Raw genomic sequence first — 13,296 nt, forward strand, 5'->3', positions numbered from 1 at the left:
GCGGTCTTCCCCGTCTATTTAGTAAGTTCCAGACCAGCCAGAGGTACACACTGAGACCCTATTTCAAGAAGGCAAAGCAGAGGTGGAAGGAAGGGAGAGAGATGTAGCTTTGCAAGCTTATGTCAAGGAGAAACTTCCCTTTTTCTTTCCTGGAACTCATGAACCCAGTAGACTCGCCAGACTCTCCCCATGGTCTTTGGAAGCATCTATTCTAAGAGCTCATAGCTGGTGGAAAATGCTGTATTAAGGGGAGGGAGGAAAGTCATATTAAGATCACACAGGTAGTATTGAATAAAGCAGGGCCTTAACCCCAAGCCGGGTGCTCTTGACCTTCATGCTTTGTTGAGGTTTTGAAACAAGGTCTCAGTGTGTAGCTCTAGCTTCCCTGGAAGTCACTGTATAGAAACAGGTTGGCTTCGTACTTACAGCAGCCCTGCCGGGATTACAGGTATATAGCACACCATCTACTTCAGCTGCTGCTTAGGAAATGCTTAGTATGAATTAATCAAACTTCTACCCATTTTACAGCAGTTCCTCAGAGAGTGGGGCATAGCTTAACATCACCAGCCGGGTTACCACAGCCAGAATCAGACGTCCCAGACACAATGGCTCCTAAGGAGCTTCTCCTCCCCTTGTTCTGTCCTAAATGGCTAAAGCAAATCCCAGCTTCCTTTTCACCTGTGCAGAGTGTGACCAGAACCCTGAATTACAGAACTGACCGACTCCCGAGAGCTTCCATAATATATTGCCTGCCTCCCAGAAGTATGGAAGCCACCTCCTCCCCTGTCCCAGTGCCCCCATCTTTGTGCCCCATCCTCCCCTGACCCCACTTCAGAAAGCCACACCAGGGGAACAAATGTCAGAACAGGGCTCACGTGGGCCACAGGGGGGAAGTATTTGGTTCCCTGGATACAGCCCTATGTGTTTGGTGAGATTTTGTCTCCCGAGCCACAGCCCTTCTGAGGGAGGGAAGTGAAAATGGTACGGAGCAGTAAGAGAAGTGGGGAGAAACCGCCTAACTCAACAGAAAGGCCTGGCTCGTGAGCTGGGCACGTGCTCTGTTGTGCTGGTGAATGGGAAACCCTGACTGGTCTCGCAGCAGGCGGTCAGGCCGCAGCCTCCTTGGTTACTAGGGCAAAGATCCCAAGGGGCAGTGGCAGGCAGCATAGTTGTTTGGAACCTGACCATTCTACAGCTAAGGAATCACATGAATACATTCAAGGATGCTTTTGGTTGTTTTTGTTTTTGAGACAAGGTCTCATGTAGCCAAGGCTGGCTTCAAACTCCCTGGGTAGCCGAGGATGGCCTTAAATTTCTGGTCTGCCTACCTTCACTGTGCTGGGAAAATGGGCGTGTGGGGGCCACACCAGTTTATGCATTGCCGGGACTCGAACCCAGATTTTGTGTATGTCAGGCAACAACTCTACCAACCAAATTACAGCCCCAGACCCGTAAAAAGAAAATTCAAAGCAGCAGGCAAAGGAAGCATTGATGACTTGAACTGTAGAAAGGGGTAAAATCTTAGAAGTAAAGCCCGAGGCAGAAATGAAGCTCATTCATTCATTCACCCATCCTGCACATGTTTTCTGGTGCCTACAATGAGCTGAGTACCATTTTGAGAGCTCAAAATATGCCAATAAATGCGAGGGACCTTTTCTCCACGGCACTTGTATTCCAGTCACTGAAGGACTGGAAAGGGAATGACACAGCATTTGACACGGGAGTGGGGACACTTAGCATTGAGTCCGCCCACAGACGCCATAAGACGTCAGTTACGTCAGCTGTTACGATGGCCTCTTCTTACCAAGCTCTGGGTCCAGCGTGCAGCCGCCCTGTTGGCAGATATTATGATAGCCGTTTGAAAATTCTCTTTCAATCCTTCAAAAGTTAATTTTAGGAAGCCGTGGCTTGGATATAGCTGTGTACATCTAAAGTTTCTGGTATTGAATCTCTACCACATGGTCTCGCGGGGTGGTCATGACGATCCTGAAGATGGAGGCGAATGTGTTCTCGGGTGTACCCCGTGCTCTTACCCAGTGCTGTGCTGACTGAGATCTCACCACTTGTCCTCTGGGTCGGGGGTACGGACTTGTGGCATTTGCCAGTCTTTGTAATTGAGATCTCTCACTGCGCTGAGAAGAGTTGAGCCATCCATCGTTTTCATTAGAGTGTGTCGCTCCTCTCCGAGCGGTGGCTGTGAAATGGAGGGGACAGAGTCGGGGGGCCTTCCAGAAACTTTGGCCTTGAGCTGGGAATGACGCTGCTTTGAAGGATGCACTGAAAGTACATTAGGTGTGTACTTTCACTTTAAAACATGATTTGTGCCTAACAACCGGCTTCAAAATGGACCCTGCGTTCTCAGGAGCTGCTGTGACTGATTCAGTCAAAAGGTCTTTCGCAACGGATTGGCTCTCCTCATCGTTTGCTTACTGATTACTGGAAAAAAAAAGATAGGAAAGGTCTTTCTTCTTCCCATGGTGTGGTCTTCTCCTACCTGTAGCTGTCAGGTTTGGTTTTTTGAGACACAGTTTCTATGTGTATGAGTCCTACCTGTCCTGGAACTCCCTCTGTAGACCAGACTGACCTTGGACTCACTCACAGAGATTCATCTACCTCTGCCTCCCAAATACTGGGATTAAAGGAATGTGCCACCACTGCCCGGCAGGCCTTCCAGTTTTTGTTTTGTTTCATTTCGCTGAAGTTTAGTTCTATGATAACATCAAAGGACACCGCGATCACACTTCAAAACCGTCTACAAAACCTTTTCATGCCTGAGGATTGGAAGCTTCCAGCCTGAGAAAGATGTTTCTTCTGTGATGATATATTAAGTCCTGGATCATGAAATTCAAGTTTTTCTAGACTGGGGCAGTAGCTCACTGGCAGGACACTTGCCCAGTGAGCAAAAGTCCCTGGATTCCATCCCCCATACAAGCAAGCAATAAATAAATAAGCAAACAAACAAACAAATAAATAAATGGTGAGAGAAAAAAATATTTTTTATAAAAACCCCACATGAACTTTACTTTTTCTCCTTTTCCCATTTGGTAAACTTTTCTAAATCCTTTGCCCAAATATGACATTTCTACCAACTAATTGGAGACAGGCTGGGACTCTGCCTCTCATACAGAGTTTTTACTAATTGTGAGTTCCCTGAGGATTTATTTCTTCAGCCTGTGCTTACACATGGATTACAAAGAACAGAGAGAGATTGATAAACCCCAGTCAGAGGCTTGAATGGAGTAGATGAGGCATGGAAATGGTAACTGTGAAATGTGTGCTCAAGATGAAGGCGGAGGGGGCTTGGATTCCCTAAGGTTTGTTTGTGTTTAGGTCTGATGTATGTGATCTGTTTGCCCTCCCAGGCTGAGAGTCGGGCTTGCATTACACGTTATACAGTGAACAAGCAGAGCGTCTTTTCATCCCAGGTACAGCCATTCCTTGGACAAACCCTTTCCCTGAGCAGCACACGTTGTTACTTTTTAAATTTTTGAAAGGCATTCTACCTCTGCCCCTTCCTATTGGCTGTTTTTCTCAGGAAGAGAGAAAACAGTTGGCAGAACTAAAAATTTCCAGACCACAGGGTGTCTGCTGCTTGTGTAACCCCAAAGCCGAAATTTCCACTTTCTCCGGTTCCACCAGGGACTTCACTGGAAGCTGCCTGTGTGGCAGACCTGCCAGGGCTGGTCTCCATTACACTTTCATGACTTCCTGTTTGAGTATTGGTGCCTCCTCATTGTTTCTTATTTCTTTTTTTTCTTTTCTTTCGTTCTTCCTTCCTTCTTTCCTTTCTTTCTTTTTTTCCCCCTCATTGATACTATACCACAACTTCTAAAAATACAACCTAACCACTGGTTTTCTAAGAAGAGGAACTGCAGAAATAACCTGAGTGGCTTTGTGGCCATGACCTCTAGACAGTCTCCTCTGGGCCATCTGTTGGGTACCAGCTGCAGGAGCACCTTCATTCACACCATAACAATGTGGTGCCCACCGCACTTGCATCTGTGACAAGCCCTAGTGGCTTTCCTTTCTTGCCATCTGATGAGCCCCCTTGACAAGTTTTCTCAGTCCCTCATTACCGCCTGTGACCTCAGCGGGTTGTTCTCAAGCAGCTTTCTCACAGTAAAAGAGAAACTGATTTCACAGGCTCGTGAGCCTACAGTAAACAAATGTGTGTAAGGGCATGATGGAGGAAGGGCTGGGGAGGGGGATTGAACCTGAGTTTAATCTCTACAACACTTTCTAAAAAGCCATGTAAGAGGCTGAGCATGGTGGCACGGACCTTTCATTCCAGCACTCGGGAGGCAGAGGCAAGTGGATCTCTATGAATTCAAGGCCAGCCTGGTCTACAGAGGGAGTTCCAGGACTCCAGAACAGCCAAGACTGCGTAGAGAGATGCTGTAAAAAGAAAGAAAGAAACAAACAAACAACAAAAACAAAACAGAACAAAACCAAGACACGTATAGCAAACCTATTTATAATACCAGTGCTGGGGAGACAGAGGTGGGTGGAGCCTTGGGACTTGCTAGCCAGGCAATTTAAGCTAATCTGGAAACTCTCGGGCAGTGAGAGAGGCTCTCAAAGAACCAAGGTGTACAGCCCCTGAGGAACAACGGTCCAGCTTATCCCATGACCCCCCTACGCATATACTCATGTGCACATGCCCTCACGAATGTGTGAGTGTGCATACACACATGCAAACAAGCATAGCATAAAATCATGTATGTTTATAGGGCCTGAAAAAGGAAGTGAAACCATGTAGGGACCCATGTGAATTAATGAGAGTGGGGGGGTGAGTAGGAGAGGGAATATGGGGAGAGAGGGATGTGCTCAGAACACATCATATACTTGTCTGAAAATGCACCATGAAACCCAGTGCCATATTTGAGTTTAAAAATACTTTATGAGGGGAACCTGGGAGGAGTAAGGGAGAGGTGAAAAATATGCTCAAAATATATTGTATGAGATTTTCAAAGAATAAATAGAAACATTTGATACCATTACAAATAAATAGGTAAGTGAGCTTACCTGATACAAATAATCTATGTGAGTGCATCAATTCCTTTTGTTGTTGGTGGTGGTGGCGATGGTGGCAAGAATTAAGGAACTCAGTCCCAGGAACAGTCTGGTTGCAATCATATAAAAACCAAGAGATTGACAGCAGCGTTCCCTGGCTTCAGGCACAGGGAAGGCTGTAATGTGTTTGTAGTACTGGTGATGAAGCTCAGCGCCTCACACTTACTAAGCCAACACTTTACCGCTGAGCTATGCCCTCATCCCTAAATGGTTGTTTTGAGTTAGTTTATTGATTATGAAAAGGAGATAAGAAAGGAATTAATCCCAGATATTGGATTGCTGCCCTGTCCATGGTTTGATTAATGGGTTGATTTTTCAATTTGAATGTGACTGTTTGACATCTTAATAGTCCAGAAGAAACCTTTTGGGGGGGGCGTGTGTGGAGGGGAGGTGGAATAAGCCATGTTAGTAACCTAAGCATTTACAGTTAGTAGAATAGTTAACAAACCATATCTACTGTCCACGAGACTCGCTGCACTAGGGTAAAGACCTGTGTTCTCCATTTTTCATGGTTATCCTCTGTTGCTTTGAGATAGACTTCAGGATCAACTGCCTTGAATACAAGAGAAAAACAGGAAAGGCTGGAAGTCTATGGGTGGAGCATGTGCTTAACATGAGCATTGCCCTGGCTCCAATGGCCAACATCAAAGAACAGCAGAGAATTATATGAAACCAGGCACGGTGGCATACACCTGAAATCCTACCACTCAGAATGCCGACGGCTGAGTTGCGTAATGAACTCCAGGCCAACCTAAGCTTCAGAACGGGGCCCTGCCTCAAACAACAGCAATTTAAAAAAATAAATAAATAAAACAAAAGAAAAAATGTTTTTAAAGCTAGGTGAAATTTATTCGTGGGTGTTGTGGGTGGGGTGGGGGGGATGAGAGAGAGAGCTGCTGAGGCTGGGTCTTTTTTGCTATTTCTTTCCGTTAGCTGGTTAGCCAGGTACTCGGGCCAGCTAGGCCAAGAGGTTCTAGACTGGTCTGTGGTCTCCACCCCTTAATTCCCTGCTGGGATGTGGGAATTGCAGAGCATTGGTCTCTTATGCACTGAGCTGTATCCTGAGCCTATGAAGTTTTTTTATTTTCTCTTTCCTATTACACAGGGACAGAAACTGAGACTAGGGATTAGCACTTGTGAAAATGCTTTCCCCAGGAACTATCTTGCCCCAAGGTACTGGTGCTGGGAAAAACAAAACAAAACACACAAGAACCGCGGTTCCACAGAATCCAGAGTTTAAACTCCCAGCCTGCCTTGCAGACTTTCCCACCAGACACACACACACACACACACACACACACACACACACACACACACACACACACACACACACACCAGGCAGATAGGAGCTCGCAATTAAATGCTAATGCCCAGAAAAGAGGTTAGCCTTTCTGTCCCTGCTGGTGGCCACTTGTCAACAACAATGAACAAGGAAACATTCTCTTCATCCACAGCCTCATTTCCCGTGTCTCCTGGGTAAAGAGAAAGTGAGTTCTAGCAGACCTCTGAGCTCTATTTCAAGTCCCCACCCTCTCTTTTTTCTCTATCGGTTTTTACTTTTATTTATTCGTTTAGGCAGGTAAGTAGGTAGTTACCTGTGTGTACCAGGGCACATCTGTGGACGGAAGAGGACAACTTAGATCTGTCTTCTCCACCCGCCTTGTGAGTCCAAGGGATCAAACTCAGGCGTGAGACTTGGATAAGGATAAGGATAAGCCCTTTGACCTGCTGAACCTCAAGCGCTTTCCATGATCTGAAATTTTCTTACTGGTTTAATTGCCCGTAGCCTCTCTATTATGTCTAAAGCAGTTTTTCTCCAAAGGAAACATTCTGTCCGGAGCAGACCTTTATCGATGTTTGGAGGTGGATTTAGGGTCACAGCAGTGGGAGATTATTCGCTGGAGTAGACAGTGCTCCGTGGCCCACCCCAGAGGAACACCAAAACTTTCTGCAGTTGCAAAGGGCCACAGTGTTGAGGCTCAGATCTCTAGGGCGAGCTCCGTGGGCGGCGTCCGGGTGGCCTCATCAATTGATCCCCGTTTGTACTAACAGTGGTGCTTTTTCTCAGAACGCTGCTGCTGGAGCAGGATTGGGAGCACACGCTGGAAGAGCCTGAGTGCTTGACATTATGTATGCAGGAGTCAATCACAAGTCAGGTTAATGTGGACTCCGGCCCAGGATGCTACCCAACTGATAGATATCATCCCAGGGCATCCCAGAAGCATGGTAGAGCCGCTGTCTCAGTGTAGACGAATCCCATCTCCACTGCACAATACAACTCAGTAGTAAACATAGGCAGTGATCTCAGGAGGTTCTCGGCCTGGCTTATTTTCTAAAGACAGCGATTCAGTGGCTGAATTTCCTCCCTTCCTTTTTTTTTTTTCTGACAAGATGTCTGATTTAGCCAAGGCTATCCTTGAACTCTCAATTCTTCTCCCTCAGGCTTCTGAGTTGTTGTAATCATAGACATGCCCAGCACCCAATTTCATCTTTAGCAAACGAAATTCTCAATTTTTTCCCTTATTCCTCCCTCTCCTATTTTTCCTCTTTTACTTTTTTGCTACCTGCCTTTCCTCCTCATCCTCTGTCTTCTTTACCCTTACCTCTCCCAAGGGGTCTTCCAGGGGTCTGGGACTCCTGCCCCACATTGCAATAGTGTGACCATCCCTCTGGGACTCTACTTTGGCCTCTGTGTAATCAGAGTAGTAATGCTTCCTACTTCCTGGGCTCGTTAGCAGCGCGCATCAAGAGATCAAGAGAGCACACGCGTCGTATGCCACTAAGTTTGTGTTTAATAGAAAGTACGGTTGCATGGTGGAAAGGCAGGCACTGTCTTGAGAAAACTGAAGGGGAAATCACAGCTGACTTTTCTGGAGACATCTGTGTCAGCGCAGGCTGTTCTTGGGACGGGAGTGTCAATAGCTTACTCTCAGTCACCACCCAGAGATGGTATAAAGGGGCCCTGTTCTGCTGGGGTTGACATCACCCGGGTGAAATCTAAAACTCCCTCCACTCAATAGGTCTCAGAGTAAGACTGGCCTAGATTGCCCTCTCTCTCGCCCCAGAGACTCATCCGAGGAGGAGTTTAATAGCTCACCTTGCTCTCGGGGTGGAAAGTTTGTTTCCTGGTGTGTCCGGTTTTCTGGGTCATGGTTTGGGAGTTGCTCAGGACAGTCTCTCTATAGATCATGTTCTATCCATGGAAATCAGCAGTTTTTAACTTGTGGGTTGAACAACTTTCACAGAGGTCACTTAAGACCATCAAAAACCACAGGTATTTACATTGCAATTCATAACAGTAACAAAATTACGGTTATGAAGTAACAACAAAAATAATTTTATGGTTGCCGGTCACCACAGCATGAGGAACTGTATTGAAGGGTCAAGCATTAGGAAGATTGAGAACCAGGGATGTACATGTTAATGAATGTGTTTTAGCATCCAGATTCCATCAACTCACTAGGAAGATTTGTGCAGGTGCCATGGTACTTGCATGGAGGTCAAAGGACAACCTTACCTCGCTCTTGTTCAGAAGCAGGAACTCCTTTTGTTCGCTTCTTTTGTTAAAGCCTAATTAATTCTTTATTAGTTCTTTGGAAACTTCACGTCATGCACCCCAGTCCCACTCACCTCCCTCCATATCTGCCCCACAATACTGAATTGTGCCCCCCATGCATAAATTAATTAAAAACAAAACCAAAGAAACAAACCAAAACCTCCTCCATCTTGCCAACACCTCTTCATTCACCCAAGTGGCATCAGGAGCTGTGGTGTGTCCTTCTGACCAGTCACTCCTCTCACAGAATGTTCTCTGCAGTGAGTCATTGGTCTGGTTCATGCGACTGGATAGACGGCTCAGATCAGGAACACTGGCTGCTATTTCAGAGATCCTGAGTTCAATTCTCAGCAATCACGGGGTGGCTCACAACCATCTGTAATGAGATCTGGTGCCCTCTTCTGGCCTGCAGGCAGAACACTGTATACATAAAGTTCACTGCTTCTTAACGCTAATGCTAGTTGGCCAGTGAGTTACCAGGTATTCTTCTGTGTCCACCTTCCACGTCCCCATAGGAACACTAGGATTACAGGTGTGCATTCTGCTGCACCCAGATTTACATGTGGTCTGGGGTTCCTTCAGGCTTGCATGCATTACTCAGAAGCGTGTTGCTTCCAGCCTTCACTAGGAAGATTTTGGAGACCCTGTTTTGGTTGAAGCCCTAGGGGAATAGTTCACAACATGGTTAAGGTCTCCCATCCTGTGAAACTTAAGATCTAGTGGGAGAAGACAGGCAGACAGACAGACAGACAGACAACTAGCTGAATGAGAAACTGTAGGTCTTAGGGACACAACACCAGGATGGAATGGAGGAGGCTCCACCTTCGACGAGACAAGGAAGGCATTTCTGAGAAGGTGGCAGACCTCTGATCTCAGATCTGAAGGAGGTGAAGAAACAAGAGGATGGATTGAATTGGGGGCAGGGCACTCTAGGCAGATGGAACAGCGTATGTGAAGCCTTGACGTAGGACCAAGGGTTTGATTTGAAGTAAAGGAGGCCAATGCAGCTGTGCTGAGTCAGAGGCAATCGTGAGACAGAAATAAAAGTAGAAGGGATGAGCCCGGTGTTCGTTGCTCTCCTTAGCACCATGACAGAACACCTGACAAGCATGGCTCAGGGAAGGAAGGGATCATTGGCTCACAGTTCTGTTCATCACAGCAGCAAGACAAGGCAGTGAGCGTGAGGCTGCTGGTCACCTTGCATCAATAGTCAGAAACGACAGAGTGATTGGAGGGGAGACAAGAGAAAGGAAAGAGAGGGGGGGGGAGATGGGGAGAAAAAGAGGGGAGGGAGGAGAGAGGTGGAGGAAAGAGAGAGAGAGAAGGAGAGGAGGGAAGGTTAGTACTCAGCTCACTCTTTTTTAAAAAAAAAAACTTTTTATTGATTCTTTATAGATTTTACATCATGTATCCTGATCCCTCTTATTCCCCTACCCCCTTGCATTCATCCTCTAGCCTTGTAACCCCCCCCCAATCAAACCAAATTTAAATGAAAAACCAAAAATCAAACAAAACAATAAATCAAAACTAAAACAAAAGGTGGGGGAGATGAACCTTGTCGTGGAAGCTGTAGTGAGGTCCATTGAGTCACACAGTTTACCTATGAGTCATTCATCTATACTTGCAAGTGTTCATTGCCATGAGTTGTATTGGTTTGGCTTGAGGCCTCTGTCATCTGCTGCTCTACTGATGATGGACTCTTACCCAGGCTCCTCCGGGATATCCTGTTGTTGTCCTGTGTCATGGATACCCCGCTGTTTGGGATCTGTAGGTTCCTCCTCTTCATAGTCCTGCTCCCACAGTTCATGGATGAGGTGGACGTTGGGGTGGGTCAACTCATAGCTCTGGTTCTGAGTCTGGGTGGTAACTGGGTTAGTCGGCCTGCCAGCTGCCAGGGGTAGTTTCACTGTCCTGCCCTGCCAGGGTACAGGGCCTGCTCTCTTGTGTCCTGCAGCTGGTGAGGGGCAGGACTCTCTTGTGACCCAAGGGCCAGCTCTCTCATCTGCCGCAGGGAGGGTGAGTGTGTAGGTGGGTGGGAGGGCATCTTTCTTTTACCCATGCCTCCAGATGGCAGAAGAAAGAGGCAGAGTCAGCTCGGCTGCTCTCAAACCCTCGGGGGCAGCTCACCTGCATCCCCACTGCAGGATCAGCTCAGGTGCTTGCCTGTGGTGAAGGGTGGGACCATCTTTTCTGAGTGCAGGGGTCCAGCTCTCCCCTGAGGGGCAGGGCCAGCTCTTCTGCTGCAGTATCCAGCAAGGGGCAGAGCCAACTCTCCAAGAGCCAGAGAATGGCGGGGCTGACTCAATGGCTCCATTGATCCCCTGTGCTAACATAGGCCGCAGACATCATCACAAACCCTAAGGTCACTTTCTTTTTATTCAGTCCAAGACCTCAGCCTATGGGATGTTACCACCAACATTTAAGATGTGCCTTCTAAGCCTCGGTAACCCATCTGGGTTCCTTCACAAGCATGCCTAGGGGTCTGTGTCCTAGGTGTTTTCAAAGCCTGTTGACAATATTAGCTATCATAGGCCTTTTCTTGTCAGCACAAGTGAGGAGTTAGTTTCTAGGTATTTTGTGTGGGAAGAGATTGGCCATCTCTAAATAGAAAAGCAGAGAGGTCTAATCTTCATTTAGAAGGTGTCACTCCTACGACCATGTCCTCGCAGTGACAGGACCATTGATTTCCCAGTTGCGTGGGAGCTAAGGACCTGGCCCGAGAGTTGACCGGGCACTCATCCAGATAACCCGTCAGACTTCAGCTGGGTCACACCACCCAAAGCCCTGCGAAGTCATTTTCAGGAGGCCAGGTCTCTTCTGCTGAGTCTCAGGAAGTCAGTAGGGAAGCAGAAGAAAAAGGGGGAAACAAGAAGCTTCCTACTTCCTTATCAAGTGTTCGTGTTTCTGTGTTCCAAACATCAGCTAAAGCAAAACCAAAGGCAGCTAGGAGTTGGCTTTTTTCATAGTTGTTATTTCCTGTTACTTGTTAGTCTGACCCCAGACCTCCTAAGTGGGTCTCTTCTGGCCTGTGTGGCGTTGTCACCCCATGGCTCCCCAACTCTCACATCTCCTCAGTCAGGTAGAGAGACTGGGGCTTGGTCCAGGTGGTGAGTGCTCCCTCATAGACCAGGACCCCACCAAGTGCTGCCACATCTGGGCGCTGGAAGCAGAGGTCAAGCCCGTAGCAGATTCTCACTTCCCTGTAGCTCTTCCCCACATGACAGCTGAGCCACTGGACAAAGCATTTGCACCAGCTACCAGCGCTTGCAGGCTGAGGACCCGCTCTTATCAGCTGGGAAGCAAGCACAGTCCGAGGTGGGAGTTCTAACCCAGCATGCACTGTTCTAACCTCTAGATACCTGGAGTCGGGTGGGGAAGAGGTGGGAGAAGGCGAATCGTCTGGGTGGCTGCTACACAAAGGTCTCCAAAGAGATCATGTTTGAATATATATATTTAATTTACTCGAGAAGTCGCTGCTCTTAGCTGTCGTTGACAGCTAGAGGCAAATTCTGAAACTATTCCCAAGGTCTCTGTGGATCTCAAAGGTGATTCTGGTTTTAGATAATTAAGGATCCACATACTTGTCTCTTAAACAGAGCCCTGATTGAAACTTAAAAATTAAGCATTTTTGAGAGCCGTGCTTTAAAATAAGTGAGACATGTTGTTGTTGTTGTTATGGTATATGTATATATACCGTATATATGCGTGTATTTATAACTGACCTATTGACCTACTGTTCATTTGAATGAGATGGCTTTTATTTTTAAAGAAGCTGAGTAACTTGTGTACATCAGCTTTGCTCTGGCTCAGGAGGCAGAGTTCAGCTCTCATTCCCAGGTCTAGCATTAATAACTCGTGTGGCTTTGGGTGAATCTGACCTCACTTTCCTCCTGTCTCAAGCAAGTGGCCATTAATAGACGCTCTCCCTATTCTATTTATAAATTCCCTAGTTCAGAGTGTTTTCCCATGCACGTATTTTTATCTAGAAGTGAATGAGTTTCCATGACTGCTTCGTGGTCCTGTCTTTCCATTTCTACCTGCTCTCGTGGTCCTTTACGATGGTCCTCACAGGAAGGCTTGCCCATGTTTGTCAGTGTGTGCCAGATACAGGGCCGCATGCAGAGTCGGGGTCTTCGGCTGAGCTCCAGTTCTGTTGTTTATCTTGTGGGTCATAAGGCTTTGCCTTTGGTTTCCCTCATGGTGCTGGAGCGAGGAGAGTTCCTGCCCCAGGGATGTCTCGGGGTTAACTGTGTGGCAGCACCTGGGTCATGGAAGGGCCCCGTGAGCAGTGCTGGAGGCCGGCAGGAACCCGTGGTCCTTTCTCTTCCTCTATTTCTTCCTATCGGCTCTGCACAGTTTTTCCTGTCACGTGCTTTTTAACTGGCTTGCTAATTTGCCCTGCCGTTGATCTTCCCTAAAATGAGTATGTATAAGACTGAGAAAAGGTTACCTGTTTACCAGTTTTCAGAGAAGTAGGGTGTGTCCTCTTGCCACAGCCTAGAGGAATCTGTGAGAAAAGTCTCTGTTGAGCAATTGTCTTTACCAGGTGGTCTGTGGAGATGCTTATGAGGATGTATTGATCTGTGGACATGTCTGTGAGGATGTGTTGATCTGTGGACACGGATGTGAGGACATGTTTTTTGGAGTTCCAATTGCTCTAGGAGAAT

At 47.1% G+C, this 13,296-nt stretch overlaps 1 protein-coding gene across 9 annotated transcripts in view; it reads left to right on the forward strand.

The window, feature by feature from the left end:
* The window catches only part of Frmd4b (FERM domain containing 4B), a 326,048-nt gene that overhangs the window by 184,779 nt on the left and 127,973 nt on the right, over positions 1-13,296 (forward strand). For 2 of the 9 annotated variants that reach the window (XM_075983381.1, XM_075983377.1), the window contains exon 1: positions 11,865-11,944. The exons of the other annotated variants lie outside the window; for them this stretch is intronic. The gene's annotated coding sequence lies outside the window, so the exon portion shown is untranslated. Of the gene's footprint in view, positions 1-11,864; positions 11,945-13,296 lie in introns of those variants that run through there. 9 annotated transcript variants of the gene reach the window in all.

The sequence above is a fragment of the Microtus pennsylvanicus genome, chromosome 8 (genome assembly GCF_037038515.1).
Source record: "Microtus pennsylvanicus isolate mMicPen1 chromosome 8, mMicPen1.hap1, whole genome shotgun sequence".
In the NCBI taxonomy this organism is placed as follows: domain Eukaryota; kingdom Metazoa; phylum Chordata; class Mammalia; order Rodentia; family Cricetidae; genus Microtus; species Microtus pennsylvanicus.